Here is a 15,013-nt window from a genome sequence, read left to right as displayed (position 1 = left end):
TGATAAGAGGAACTGGCAAGCTTGGAGACATCTAATTCAGATGCACTGGACAATTTTGAACCATTTCTCCAGTTGAATCTGTTTTGGATTCTGATCCCTATCAGCAGATATATTGTTCACCATGTTCAACATCCTAGTTTAGTTTGTTAGCATGCTAAGCTTTGCTAATTAGCATTAAACCCAAAGCACCTAAAGGAGGATGGCACTAGATGAAGAGTCAGAGGATCAAAGTTATTACAGTTATTCCTGACAGGGAGTGGATGTCGGAGATAAATGTTAGGGCAATCTATCCAAAAGATTATGAGACGCAAATGTGAATCTCACGTTGGCGCTAGAGGAAAAGGGGATCACCAAAGTCAGTAGGATTCATCTTCGGGGGGACTATGAATGTCTGTATAAAACTCCATGGCAATCCATCCAATAGCTGTTGAGATCTTTCATTACTTTCAGCAAGTGATACTATGACTGATCAGACAAACATCTAATGAGCCATGTTTCTGGCTTGACTGAAGCGATCTCTTGGAAACAGTAGCTTCTCGTCCAGCCAGTTTTAATCTTCTAGTCTAGTCTTGTGAAGTACAGTATGAATAAAGAAACAGGCATCCTTGTTCCACTTTTTCTGAGAAGTCAGAGAAAATTTCAATTTATCTTATGTTTTTATCTTGATATGACACAGTTCCTACGTTACTTATACTTATACTTTAAACATCTCCGTCACAGTCAAAGGACTCATTTGAAAATCGGTTTCATATTTTTCAAAAGAGCAAGGGTTATACCTTTCAAAATCAAATTGCATGATGAAATTTGGTCTCTCATTCAAAATATTACACATTTCAGATTTTTTTTTTGGTGGTTCTTAGTACTAAAATACAATTTCCTTAAATTGATTTATGTTTGTAAAAATTTTCACAAAGCAAGCCATCAGATACGCCCAAAATGGAATGTGATCTTCCAAGAAATACATGCTGCGGGTGTAATTAATCATGTTTGTTGTCAGCATTGAAATTAAAATCTTGGCTGAGGCAGCTATGCTTGGAGAGGTCTCAATAAAAACAGATTGTTATTCAAGAATACCAGTAAGCAAAATCAAGATTAAAGTGAAATGTCACCCCTACATTTTTTCTAGGCCATTTGGAACAGTGACTGATTCAGATGTCTGAGATGCTTCTGTACTCCTCTTTATCACCATAGACTTATAGCTGACACAAGACCAACATTACTTATCAATTATATTTACGATTACTTATCACAAGACTGCATTGCAGTATTACTGCACAGCAGTTTCAGTCTCCATACTATTCATGTGGACAATTTCTGCACACACAAAAAAACATTTGCTGCTTCATCTATTCCTGCTGACTTTTGGTAACCCCCTGACTTTTAATCTAGCACAACCAACAGCTTGACATTTTGGTTTTCAATCAAACGTACAGAGTACTATTGGATTGCTGTGACATTTGGTACACACAACTAAAGTCCCCTCCAAAAATTACTTTGATGATCTGCTGATTTGGTTCATAACCAAACACTTGAAACACAGACACTTCCACCAGTGCCAATTAGCAATCTTACTTTACTAGTTTTTTTTAGTTTAGCATGCTAACATGGTAAACTAAGATGGTAAACATTTTAAACATCATACTTGCTTAGCATTAGCATATTAGCACTGGCACTTTGAGCTTGTTAGCATGTTAGCTTAAAACCCCATTATACCCAAGCACAGTCTGAGCACACTACCATGACTGTATGGTATCAGTTAATTCTGTAAATTCACATTCTCAGTTCTTTGGCATATTTCCCTATTATGCTTGTAAATATTAATTATGTTTGTAATATGGTTTGAGTCTCATATTACTTTATTTAGGCATGCCTATATTTTTTACTTGAACTAAATTTTATTTGTTGTAATACTTGTATGATTTTATACCATGATCTTGGTGCATACTCAGTTCTGATTGGCTACAGGGTGTCCATTAATCTGTGACAATGGACAACTGCTAAGTAGTTTAGTCTGTTCACTGTTCTACATTAATGCTCTGCCTTGTAATAACCAGTGAAGAGCCTAAGCTTTCCTTTGCAATTATCATAATTATTTACAACCTTTAGTGCCCCATCCTCTGAACTCCCTACAACGGGCTGCGGCCTGACATTACACATGGCGTGAAAATCTTGGGTTGGGGAAAATAACATGGCCAGATCACTGGGGGCCTTGTTGTTAAATTATATGTACTGTTTGTCGACCGTACGCAAAGTTATTGACTTCAAATCTTGCTGGCATAATATTAGCTTTCTGGCTCAAAGGTGAGCCAAAGGGTTCTATGAGCTGAGCCGACTGGAAATATCTCCCGTTGTTAAGTTCGTCCGATTTACTGGAGTAACGTAAGTGGACAAATCCCCTACACGTTGGACAGTTCTGGTCTCCCTGTCATGCATTAACTCTGATGATAGACACCTCTTCCGGCATTTTCCCTTACATATAGGGCACAATTTATTTTATTTTTAAACTCCATAGAGGGATCAAACTTACCCTAAAAATGGCTTGATTATGGCCTTGAAAATCAAATTGTTTGTGCATTGTTGTACATTGTTCTGCATTACAATGGTAGAAGCAGATTATACAAAATAATGTTTGCCTTGATTAGACATTAGTCAGTTTTCCCATCTGAAACCTGCTGTGTCTGTTAGGGTTAAAATGGCTTCTAGATATGAAAGGGTGAAAATGCTGTTTTTAACATGTTGAGTCTTTGTTTTAGTGGTGGATACAAAGTAATTATAAATATAACTCATAAATGTCATAATAAAAGTCAATGCATTTTTTCCAATACATCATTGCTCTGTACAGTGGTGGAAGTAGACAAAGTGTATGGTTATTAAAACTACACTCTTAATTACAATAACAACTCACATGCACTACACAGTAGAAAGCTCTCTTCTGATGTAGCAATGCCAAACAAGGGTGGGATTAACAGATGACAAGAGTCAAAAGCCAAAAGAGGAAGTGCATCAGTATCTAAGCATTTACATAAACATAAACAAACCAAACAAACATTACTGAGAGATAAACAACAAAGTAACCAACAGAATACTGCAGACAGTACTAAACCAAAGATACTCAAAAACAAAAATAGTGGTTCTGACAGATTCAACTGGGTAAACTTAAAGGCAAATATAGATTAGCTGACAGCTGATACATTTCTGTTTAGATCATTTATGTTTACATATATTTAGTTAATGGGATATGCCCTGTAATGTAACTAGATTGATGGATCATTCTGGGTAATAAAAGGTTTAGGATTAAACAGTTTATTTCTATAGAATACCATAGGGTAACTGCAATTGTTATGGGATGGGATCTGTACCATTTCAGCAACAATTGACCATTAACTATGATTTTCTGAATTTGTATGTTAATAATTGACCTCCGGTACATTCGGTATCCACTGTTTCCTTGGTAACTTCAAACTTGTATCATGGACTGGAGACAAATGTTAACACCCTGGAACAGTTTCCATTTGAATTACACCATAGTGTAATAGTGTAAGGATCTAAAAGCCAAAAAACTACTACTAGAACCAATAAATCCAAATTTGATTTAACTGTAAACTAGGGATTTAAAAGATGGGGTTTGAACAATGGTCTTATTTCAGGTTTATATCCCAGTCGTACATCCGCAGCAGCAGCAAAATAATACGAAACAGCTGCTGTACTGTTGAGTTAGTAAGTAAAACTTTATCTGTTCTTGGACTTCAGATAGATTACAATCTATTTTGCCAATGAGACCAGAGAACAAATAACATATAAAAGATCACACCAAGAAAATTATATCCCTTAAGACAGACTGCGTGTGCGCCCCCCCCCCCCCCCCCCCCCCCCACACACACACACACACACACAAACACACTGATTAAAACAATGACAACAATTAGATAAGTTAGTATATATGATATTAAAGCTTAAAAAGTTCAACTTCAAACTTTCAGTTTTTAAGAAAGACGTTCAACATGAGTTTTGTAGGATAATCTGCCGTCGAACCAAATTCCTCAGTATTTGTAGTGTTGTACCCAATAGTTAAAAATCCATTTAGATCATGGATGGGATAGGGAACAGGATGATCTGGAGGTCATCAAAAGCAGACTATGAACTGGAGAACACCTGGTTTGCAGTGGGGCTGATGGTATACAAGATGCTATCATCAGCATAACAATGGGCAATAACAGGGTTGGTAAATGGATATTATTGTGTACTGAGTAAATACGATCTCATGTTGAACGCACTTGAGGATTTAATTGAAACCACTTATAATTTATCTTATTTTACTAATTTAAATTGTTTGTTTTTAACTTCCAGTAGTGGCTGTTTAGGATTGTTTCATTCTCCTGCACTACAAACAGTGTTGTAAAGTCCAAAATTTTAAAAACTTTAATGAAAAAAAAACAAATTTTTATAAATTATTTTTGTTCAGTTTATCCCTATATATTATTGAGTCAGTCTGGTACCAATCTAACAAACTGAGGATTTTTTGTTCAAGCATTTTTTAAAGGGTGATGATGATATAAAATATGATAAGACATTCAAAGCTTCATTAGAAAACCCTAGAAGCTTGAGATATTAAAAAGCAAAAACATACATTCACTACAGCCTAGCTTTTGAGCGCAGTAAAAACACTTCTCTCTAACTTTCTGCCAGCGTGTTTACACACCCAAAACGTTTATCACATAGCAGACACACAGAGAATTAGACCAGTTTCTTGCTGCGTCTTATCTGAGCTATGGTTCTGGTTGAGGTCAGAGTTATCAGCTTGGACACATTTTACCCTCAATGGCTGCTCTGCTGCAATTCTGGCTGCTGATGTCACTTCTTTAGTCGGACTCAGTACATTTTGTACCTGCCAATCAACTGCTGGGCTTCCTTAAAAAATTGCCTCAAGTTCCAAAAAAAACAATGGTATAATAAATCAGCTCGAGGCTACATTGTTTGCTGTGTCACAGCTGATGGAAGCCAAGGCTACAACTTCCCCAACTACATAATTGAGGTCTCTGACAGACTTTGGGCCCTGTTTAAACAATCTATACGGCATGGTCTAAAGTGCATGGCGTAAGTACATTTAGGGCATGTCCAATTTAAATTTTGCTCGTTAAACAGTGAATAATCTGGATGCAAACTAATGTGCAAAGGGAAACTGGGTTGTATTTAGTTTCTTCATTAACCATAGGTGTGTTTTGGCTTGTTATGTCCCACTTCCTTTAAAATTGCTATCTCCCATTAGCCTGACCCATTACAACTCCATTTGACAGCATATGAGCGAATGAACTAATAACCTATTTAACAGAGAAGGAGCGCTGCAACGATACACAATCATTGACTTTACACCAGCTTTGAGTCGGTCAAACGCCTTATGCTGACCCAAGATAGCAATGTGCCAACAAAGAGCCTGACAACACATTAGCACCTAGGACTTTTCTACTATGAGTAAAATATTTGCTGTGAAAAAGGCCTGTCAAAACTATAGTTAAAACCTATTTAGCCTTGAATAGATTATGTAAATATATCTGTCAAAATATGTTCTATTGATTCTCCAATAACATAACTGAGCATAAGACAGAATTTTGTGAAATCAGGGTATTGCTAAGTGGCTGTAAAGCTCAGCCAAATAGTAATGCATTATTAATGAACAAAAACACAGGAAAACTCCCCTCGTGTTCCAGCGAGCCAGATTTTAGGCTGAGGCAACAAGGTTGTCTACACACTGTGCTTTTACTGAGTGTTTAAGAGCAACAGCTGCACTGCTCTGTGGAGGAGCAAAGATTTATTAATCAGCCGCAGAACATCACCTATTTATCACTTTCCTTTGGCTAAAGCAGGATGTACAAACAATGAATGACGCAACTGTATTAAGATTTTGCTTCTAAAGGCCCAATACCACAACAGTGTAGTCAAATCAACAACGGAACATCGTCAAAGAAATTTGACTTGCAAATCCCACTGATACCTGTGACACGCTCCCCTGCACATCCTTCAAACGTTCATGGCAATGGATGAATGGAAATAAACCCACAAGTCCAGATGCTCCAGACATAATAACCCAAGACTGATGGGGTATTTAAGAACATAACAATGTCCTCCCTACTCATACCGTACACAAAGGAATTCATGTTTTGCCATGTAGCAAGGACATAAAACTCAACAATGACACACTATCCTGAAACTAAAATAGGTTGTCTATTGACAGAAATGCTAAAGATCTCTGGTCCAAGCTAGTTAAATGTAAAAATGTCCTGCTTTTCTAAGTCTCCTGATAGTAAACTTTGGATTAAAATTTTTATTTTGACATTTTATAGATCAAATGATTAATCCAGAAAAGAATATCAGATGCATCTATAAAACAGTGCCTAGAAAAAAAAGGGTTATAAGCAAGGAAAGAGATCCAACGACTACCAATTAGGCAGTTCACCACCAGTTTTATGACTGGTGGGAGAATGAGAGAAAGGTTTAATGGTCTAATGAAACCAGCATCAAGCTTTTTGACTAAGCAGTATTCATCCTCAGGGACCCATTATTCCTACACACTGAGGCCATGTGTTTGCAAAACTTGTAAGGGTGTGTCAAGAGGCACAAGGACCATGAGCAGATTTCCTTCCCAGCATGATGCTGCAAAGAGGAAAAGACAATAGTGCTGCCAGGGTTTTTTCCAATGACCTAAGTGTTATATGTCAAAGACCTGTGATGAATTCAATAATGTGATGCAATAAAATATGAAGAAGTCAAATTCAATAATAATATTTTTTGTCCCCAAAGGTGGAAAATTGCTGTTTTGGATTTGTTTTGTTTGGCTTAACACAGACCCACAGCATCAATAACCTTTGACCCAACCGGAGCTCTAGAAAACTTTTAAAAAAAACAAATACTTATTTAAATGCAATGATTCTTAATTTGGTCTCAGGCATGTAAAAACCACCTTATGAACATTTGAATCTTTATATAAAAGTGTCCTTAAGATCCATGACCAAAAACCTCATCAACATCACCACTATACTATACTCGCCAAATGTAATATTTACTTTTTTTGAGAATTTGATAATGTACACAAATGTTTGCTTACTTTTTTTAAAAAAAGCTCCTGCTGCTCCTCCTTTGAAAGAGCCACTCTTTCGGCTGCCAGAGGAGAGTGCGGTATTGCAAAATCCAAGACTTCATTTGGTAAATCATCTTTTTTAATTTGTGGCCAAAAATCAGTGGAACACGCTTCCAACAGATGTAATTACATGTACAGACCTCACACATTCTCATGCATGTGTGTGTGGGCAAACTTGGCTTGAGGATATGCTGAGATAGTTTTAAAATGGTATATCTGTAACTTTCCTTGTTTTATATAAGCTCAATGTTTTATTGTATACTGTCTCTGTTTAAAAAATAGTACACTGCACTGCATTATAAGGGGAAAACCTTCAAGATGGTTCTGGTTAGGGATGGTAATAATTAAACGATGACGATGATGAGTATTAATTTGAGCAAAACTATCTTACTGTATCAAACCTTGCTAGCATGAATTTTATCCAAAACTTATTTAAACACAAAACACACTTAAACATGCAAGATTACTGTGAAAACTAACCTCATGCCTCTTCAGGGGCTAAAACATAAAACAGTGAACTCCTTGACGTTATCTTTACAGTTTAATCTCAGTTTTACGAACGACAGGAAGTCTCTTTTCGTCCTTTCAAAATAAAAGTGTCCGTTAACAAAACAGGCTTTTGCATAGTACTGTATATATATATTATTTTGTCCTTGCATGCATGTTTTTATACATACTGGAGTATGTATAAAAACAAAGCGATTAATTGATTGTTAACGTCATAGATAATCCAGTTGGCAGGTTCCTTCGAAACCGCCCATCCCTAGTTCTGGATAACTGCTTCAGGCTTCATGCAAGTCCGAGCAGCATGTCGGAAATGTAAACACACATCAGCAAGCACCACAAATAAGCACAACATAGGCTGCAACTTTTCTGGTGGAGAGGAAAACAACTTTAAGACTGCCAGCCATCATTGATGCATTCTACAGCCCATGTTGTTGTTGTTGTTGTTGTTGTTGTTGTTGTTGTTGTTGTTGTTGTTGTTGTTGTTGTTGTTGTAGGAGAGGGTTGTAAAGCCTACTATTAGCCAAGCAGAAAAAACCCCACTAGTCATAGCTTGGAGAGGTTTTCGTGTAACTAATCGTACTCTTTTTTCTCTAAACAAAGATATTAGTCACACCTAGTCATGTTTTGACAAGTAACCACACATTTATCTATTGAAGCAAACTGTGCTATTTTTTGTGATTTCCTTTTTATCCTTCAACAAGATAGAACCCTCCTTCAATATATTTTCTCACATGCTGAAGAAGAAAACTGATCAAAAGAGGAGAACAGCAGACTGTAAAAGTTTACCAAAACATTCGTCTCACTGTGGGGGATGTAACTCCAGTGGTCAAACAGTACAAAGAGAAAGTTGTATCTAAAGTTCAGCTTGTCCTTGGCGTTACTGCTCACACACTTTGAATGTACTGACGCAACACTGTAGTTGTTTCAGTGGGTTTACACTTCCCCAAAAATGTCTACAAAAGAAAGCCAGGCAGTGTACTTTTGAAGGATGTACGTTTTGTAAGGATTATTTGAAATCCGCACAATTCTTGTAAACGACACTTCCTTTCAGTCTCGCTTGTACTGCAGAGGGGCAACCACTAGCCACTTATTACTGACAAACCCAATGGCCAAAAAGTTGGCATGTTTTCTCAAACATGAATAAAACAGAATACTATAACTAGTTTATCCTTTTAGTCAGACTACATTTTATTGAAAGAATGTAAAAACACAATATTTGATGGTCAAACTGAGATTTTTAAGCACTGACCCTAAGGGAAAGGCATCTAAACTTGCTGGCCAAAGCGTACTGGCTGTCAAACACTTGCAGCTTTACTTTAAACACAAAAAAGCACAAAACGTTGTGCATTGAAAACAACAATATATATTTAGTCCAGAAAAAAAGTATTGTGTCCATTTTATATATTGAACGATAAGTCGATATAGTAATTATCGTGACAGGCCTACTTTTGGGACATTTAATGCTTTATTTGATAGTGACAGAGAGAAGGGGAGACAGAGGGGAAGATTCAAACCTGGCTCCACTGTAACAAGGGCACAGTGGTGCCTTAGTGGGATGCGCTCTACCAGTAGGGTTGTGCCATATCGTATCATTCACGATAATATCGGTATATTTTTTTTATGGTTAAAAAAAATGCATATCATGATATTGGCAACGTTCCTACTTCTTGATGTAGTGGTTAAAGTTGTTTTAATCACAAAAAGCTATTTACTCCCTGTCGCTAAACACATGCAGCTTTCAAAACAAGAGCACATGGATGTGTTAGCAGAATCCACCACAGAATTTACAAGAAGACTGTCAAAATAAGATGCATTAAATAAAACATACAAGAAACTTTATTCTCCTTTAAAAAATTCATTAAAATATAAAATATTTTATTATTTGCTCATACTCGAGTCAAGAGTAAAAAAAATGCATTTGGCAACTGTTGAGATTTGCACTTCAAACTACATTTTAGATTTTTAATTATTTATACAGACTAAAAAAAAATCATATTTTCTATATCTTTTGAAGTATTTCCTAATATCGTCAAGAATATCGTTATCGCAAAAATAGCCTGCGATATCGTGATATTCTTTTAGGGCCATATCGCCCAGCCCTATCTACCAGTAATCCTTTCCAACCGCAAGTGCTGGAAGGCAGCGTTAAGACTGTTAGCAAAGAGTAGAACAACACATTCTCATCCCAACTTGTCAGATCGGGACACTTTTCCCACAACATTCAGCATCAACAGACACAAAACCCCTTTTTCTTCAGCTTCAGACATGTCAGGGACGGTGTGTTGTTGCATGTACTTATTACTAAATAAACTTCAGTATTCACAGGAAACATGTATCTTTAGGCAATAAATAATTGACTCCAAATGACTCACATTTATCAGAGCTTTTAAAACCCCACAGTACTTCCAGAGCACTTAAGTCAGTCCCTGCTAGGCAAATATTCCTTGGCTTATTACTTTTTACTCTTTTATTTCCTTTTTAACTAATTCTGTTTTTAAATTGAGTTTTTTTTATTACTATTTTATTGTTTGAGTATGCCTTTATTGTTTTTCTGTTTTTATTACTATATAATAAATTATTACTATACTATTGTGTATGATTATATTGTATTTTAACAACTGTACAACACTTTTGTGCTCTATAAATAAACTTTGTCTTGACTTGACTTGACATGGGACACGAACATGAATGTCTGAGAAACTCCACATAAAAAGACCCACAGTTAAAGTGGCAATCCGAAGTTTAAAATGATGCACACATGAACAGAACCTCAACTCAGCGCTAAACAATGAATATGTTATATTCTGATATACGAGCTGATAGCCTGAAGGTTCACTGGAGGAAAGTATTTGTGTGCTGCAGGCACACTGTCCTGTCATCCCGTATCATCGTCAACAAAACGTCCAGAAGAGACCACAGATTAATGTCAGGAAAGTGAGACGGGGGACAAACAGGAGTTTCCTTTGCCTGCAGCAGAGTACCGCTAAATGTGTGTACTTGTGTGAGTGTCTGTATTCTGGCTCTTACTCTGTTAGAAGGACAGAAGCACTGTGTTTAAAAGACAGAAAAAAAAACATTCTGCAAAAGACATTGGGAAAATGAATCCTCTCCTAAAATATCCCAAATTGGTTCGGCAAAACCACAAATGACTACTGGCCAACACTGTAAACACAAAGTTACTTACTGTGAAATGTTTTTAGCAAGGATTTTCATTCACCCATGATGAAAAAGTCAGTTAGGCTTCAACAGCAGCACGCTTCAAAAACCAAATGAATCAAGGCTCCAGTGTAACTCAGCACAGTCATTTTTTCATTCTCTAGGTGATTCAGCTCTAACTGCATGTCCCCATGGTCTTAAGACCTGTTACTCCTTAACTTGGACTAAGCTGTAACGGAAAAATGTGCAGCTGTAATTCTGGTTTTGCTACGTGTTCCATTTTAAACTATTTTTTTTCTCCACGACAGCAGTTGACAGTGCAGTTCTTTGCAGTTTTTTCTATGTGACCTAAATCAAACTTGCAAGAATAATGTACTTTCCCCATTACTGTCTACATGTCTGTCACCAATAATGTTCTTCCAGTAAAGACCTAAACAAAATGCTACATCGGCTGCTTTGACAAGTGGTCTAGTGAATCAACACTACCCACTTACTAATTAAAACCAAAACACAGGATATATACACTTCATTTCAGAACCATAAAAAATATCAAAAACACTTCCCCCACAGTACACTATTTGCAGCATGTCTCACCCTAAATAGTTGCCCTACTAAGTATAACCTTGTTGTGATAAATGGTGGGTCGACAGTTAACAGGTTACAGTCAATTTCAGAATCCATATTAGTACTGTTGGTTGGGGATGACTCAAAGATTGCAAACAACACTACTTCCCTTCTCAAAACCAGAGAAAATGACTTGACTGCTCTGAAAAGAATAGGCTAGCCTAGCTCGTAAAATCAATTATCTTGGGTAAGCATCATGTGGCAGCAACCACCAATAGACTGAAATCACACTTTGTTACCAGACTACTCTATTAAGTACACTTAGTTGGCTTAATGCAGTCAAGTAGAACCTTCCTGCAACAAATCCTCCCTTCGTGGAGGTTATTATGCACAGTTTTTTGGTTTAAACTGTTTTAGAGAGGTGTTAATTCATGATTGAAGGAATTACCTTTCTGCACCTTAACAAACTCCAGACCAAGTTGAACCAACACCTATCAAAAGCTGTTTGGATTTAGACTTGAGACAGGCCAGTATACTGGCCAACATTATCTTATAAAAATATCTGTAATATCAGTGGCAAACTCCGGCTGTCTGAGGGGCAGGGGCAGAAATATAAAAAAAGGCACCAGCTGCATGCAGTGGGGCACCATTGCACAAAAACTTTTCTAGCATCTAGCATGTATGGCAATGCATCATGGTTTTTTTTTTTCAATTTTAAGGCCACCCTATGGTACTTTGTAGTGTTTTCTTTACTGCAAGGGCACCTTAGAAAGCACTGCATCTGTTTTTATCCACCATTGGTTCATCATTTGTCCTCTTTTATTACCAGGTTTAAGGCATCCTTATCAGAACTGATTACACAAACACAGTCAACATTTACTTCTGTCATTAGCCTGCATGTGCGCCCACTGTGCAAATAATTCCAAACAGGCACATTTCGAATGGGCTCTGCACTAACTTTTTACTAGAATCAGGGCAGCTAGCAGGTCCCAATGGGCTAGCGTGGAAAAGTCGCCACAGACATCAGAAACCACAACTCTGTCAGGGATATTGTTTTAGCAAAAAACAAGGTACAGCAGTCTGACATGACCTCAAGGGATCTACTATGCTGTTGAACACTGTTTAAACAGACAAATACTTGCACAATTGCATTCAGAATGCCTAATGTTTGCATCCAAAGCGTGGCTAGCAGTAAAAACACCTTTCATTGTATCTATTTGGCGCTAATTTCAGCACCATGGACAGAGAATGGCGGTTCAATTAGCATTAGTCATTTGTTTGAACTTCACAGAAAATAAAGAAAAGCACTGAATTACGTGCTCATTTTTGAGTAAGTAAACAGGGTGTTTAAAACAAAGTAAAACAAAATGCAAATTTATCGTCACTTAAAAGTACTTTTAAGGGTTGGCGCAGCCTGCTTTTAGTCTTGAACATGCTTGAATTCATTACTACACCTACAAACACAGACAACATTTGTACAGGCTGCTATCTGAAGCAGCTGGGCAAAATGCCATAACACACTGTCCAAAATTAAGGAGGAACGAACTCACTGAATAAGGCAACATTTGTTCAGGGATCAGGGATGGGACTTTAAATGGGCTATTAATAGGCCAGCTATTTCTATTTACCCAGGGAAGAGGGTTTTTTTTTTATCAAAAAAAGGTTTTTTATAATACAGGTTAAATTTATTTCATATTATTTAACTTTTAAAAAAATATTCTTATTGTATTAGCTTCAGAAAGGTGTATAAACAAGCATCAGAGTAAAAACAGAAACCTATAATGAAATATCACACCTGTCAGTTGAGAAGGTTAATATCCCATATCTTGGGGCTGGTTGAATTTAATCTCTCGTTCAACACTTCAATATTGAACTGCCAACCATGTAAACAAAAGTAAGTGATGGTATGCACAAGCATTTTAGACGTCTGCTTTTGAAAAATATACTTATTAGTAACTTTATCTCTATCACATACCAGCTGTTCAAATGTTAGTGTTCACTTGGGATCATCCCTGTGTCTCAAGTCGTAGAAAAACTAATGAAGATGGATGTTTCTAATGCACTAATGTGAATGTTATGTTACTGTGGAGATGACAAAAGTAAAGAAAGGCAAATTGATAACTCACTATCTGGCTGTAAACTGGATTATTTCAACATGTTGACACATGAAAATACTTTGAAAGAACTTTTGAACTATAGGAAAAAGCATAGCTGAGAAGCATAGCTGAGAAGTGAGGTCATAAAAACAGATGAAACATCTCCTCAGTGTGTTATATTTAGAGGACAGTGAGCTGGGGGACGTAAGACCCTGGGAACAGCCTTGCTGCTAGTGTGTAGGAACTTCGTGACCGCTCACACACACACACACACACACACACGAAATTTACCCTGCTTGTTGTCTTCTGGTATGCTGTGGCTGCTTCAGTTTCCTCAATCCAACACAGGTTTGTGTAAAGTCTAAAGTCGCGGCCACACTTCAACTAAAGTCCCGTTTCTCCGCTCTGTGTCCCGTTTGCTGCCATTCCGTGTGTCTTCAAAGCTTCTTCTAAACTCTTCTCATTTGACGCCACGCAGCGAGTCACTCAGTTACTCACCGAGTTCATTGCCGTCCGACATGACGCTCAGGTTGACTGTGGGAAACTCTACTGTTACTCAGCCTCAACCGTCTCCGGCTGGTAGTGTAATGGTGGTGATGGTGTTGGTGAGGGCGGAGCAGGATGCCTCAAAACGGTTCAGCCTGCTGTCTGACCCACAAACTCTGGTTCTTCCGTGTCAAACACGGAAGCATCTTTATGCTAGAGTTCCCTTAGGGTAGGTAGTCCTTAGAGGGGTAATCCCAGGGTTGAAGAAGTCACAAGTCAACGCCAGAGGTCTTGGAAAGAAGTACTTAGATTAACCCTCCTGATATGTTGCGGGTCCAATTGACCTATTTCAAAGTTTAAAAAAGAAAAAAAAATAGTTAAAAGTATTTTTGGTAACGCTTTATATTAAGGTCCTTGTAATAACCATTAATTAACAAGTAATAAGGCCCTTGTAAGTCCTTACAAGATGCTTATTAACATTATTGTGTGTTTATAAGCTTATATAAGTGTTAATAATGGCATTACAAACACCCATGACCCACCCATTATGTCTTTGCCATGCCTTTATTAATCTTATTTTGTTTGCTTATTGATATTAAAATATACTTATTACTTGTTAATTAATGGTTATTAAGGACCTTATTATTAAGCGTTACTGTATTTTTAAAAAAAAAAATTAAAATGTAGGGTTTTTTTTTTTTTTTATCAATGTAATGTAAAACCATTATATTTTATATCGTCACCCTGTTAAAAATAATCGCCTAACTCATTTTTTTTAAGTTTTGCAGGAAACAAAAAACTTCACCAAAAGTGTAACATATGACATTTATTGATCATTTCACTCAAAAAGGATGTAACAAAGGATGGCTATTGGCATAGTAATAACACTGTGTGTGTAAATTATGTAACTTAAGAGAAATAAATTACTTGAAGGTGTCTACATAAGAGTCAGATAAGCCTCTCTGAAACATGACATGAAAAGTATCATGAGCATTAATGTTACTTCAAAGTGTCATTAATGTTCATGACACATCCCATGTCATGTTTATGACAAATATAAATTAAAAAAATA

At 36.9% G+C, this 15,013-nt stretch overlaps 1 protein-coding gene across 1 annotated transcript in view; it reads right to left on the bottom strand.

The window, feature by feature from the left end:
- Positions 1-14,193, bottom strand: part of jak2a (Janus kinase 2a) — a 38,722-nt gene extending 24,529 nt beyond the window's left edge. The window contains exon 1 of the mRNA XM_059357870.1: positions 13,747-14,193. The gene's annotated coding sequence lies outside the window, so the exon portion shown is untranslated. The remainder of the gene's footprint in view (positions 1-13,746) is intronic.
- Positions 14,194-15,013: the final 820 nt, after the last annotated feature.

Source organism: Centropristis striata, chromosome 19 (genome assembly GCF_030273125.1).
Source record: "Centropristis striata isolate RG_2023a ecotype Rhode Island chromosome 19, C.striata_1.0, whole genome shotgun sequence".
Classification (NCBI taxonomy): domain Eukaryota; kingdom Metazoa; phylum Chordata; class Actinopteri; order Perciformes; family Serranidae; genus Centropristis; species Centropristis striata.
This window is presented reverse-complemented; position numbering and strand designations above follow the sequence as displayed.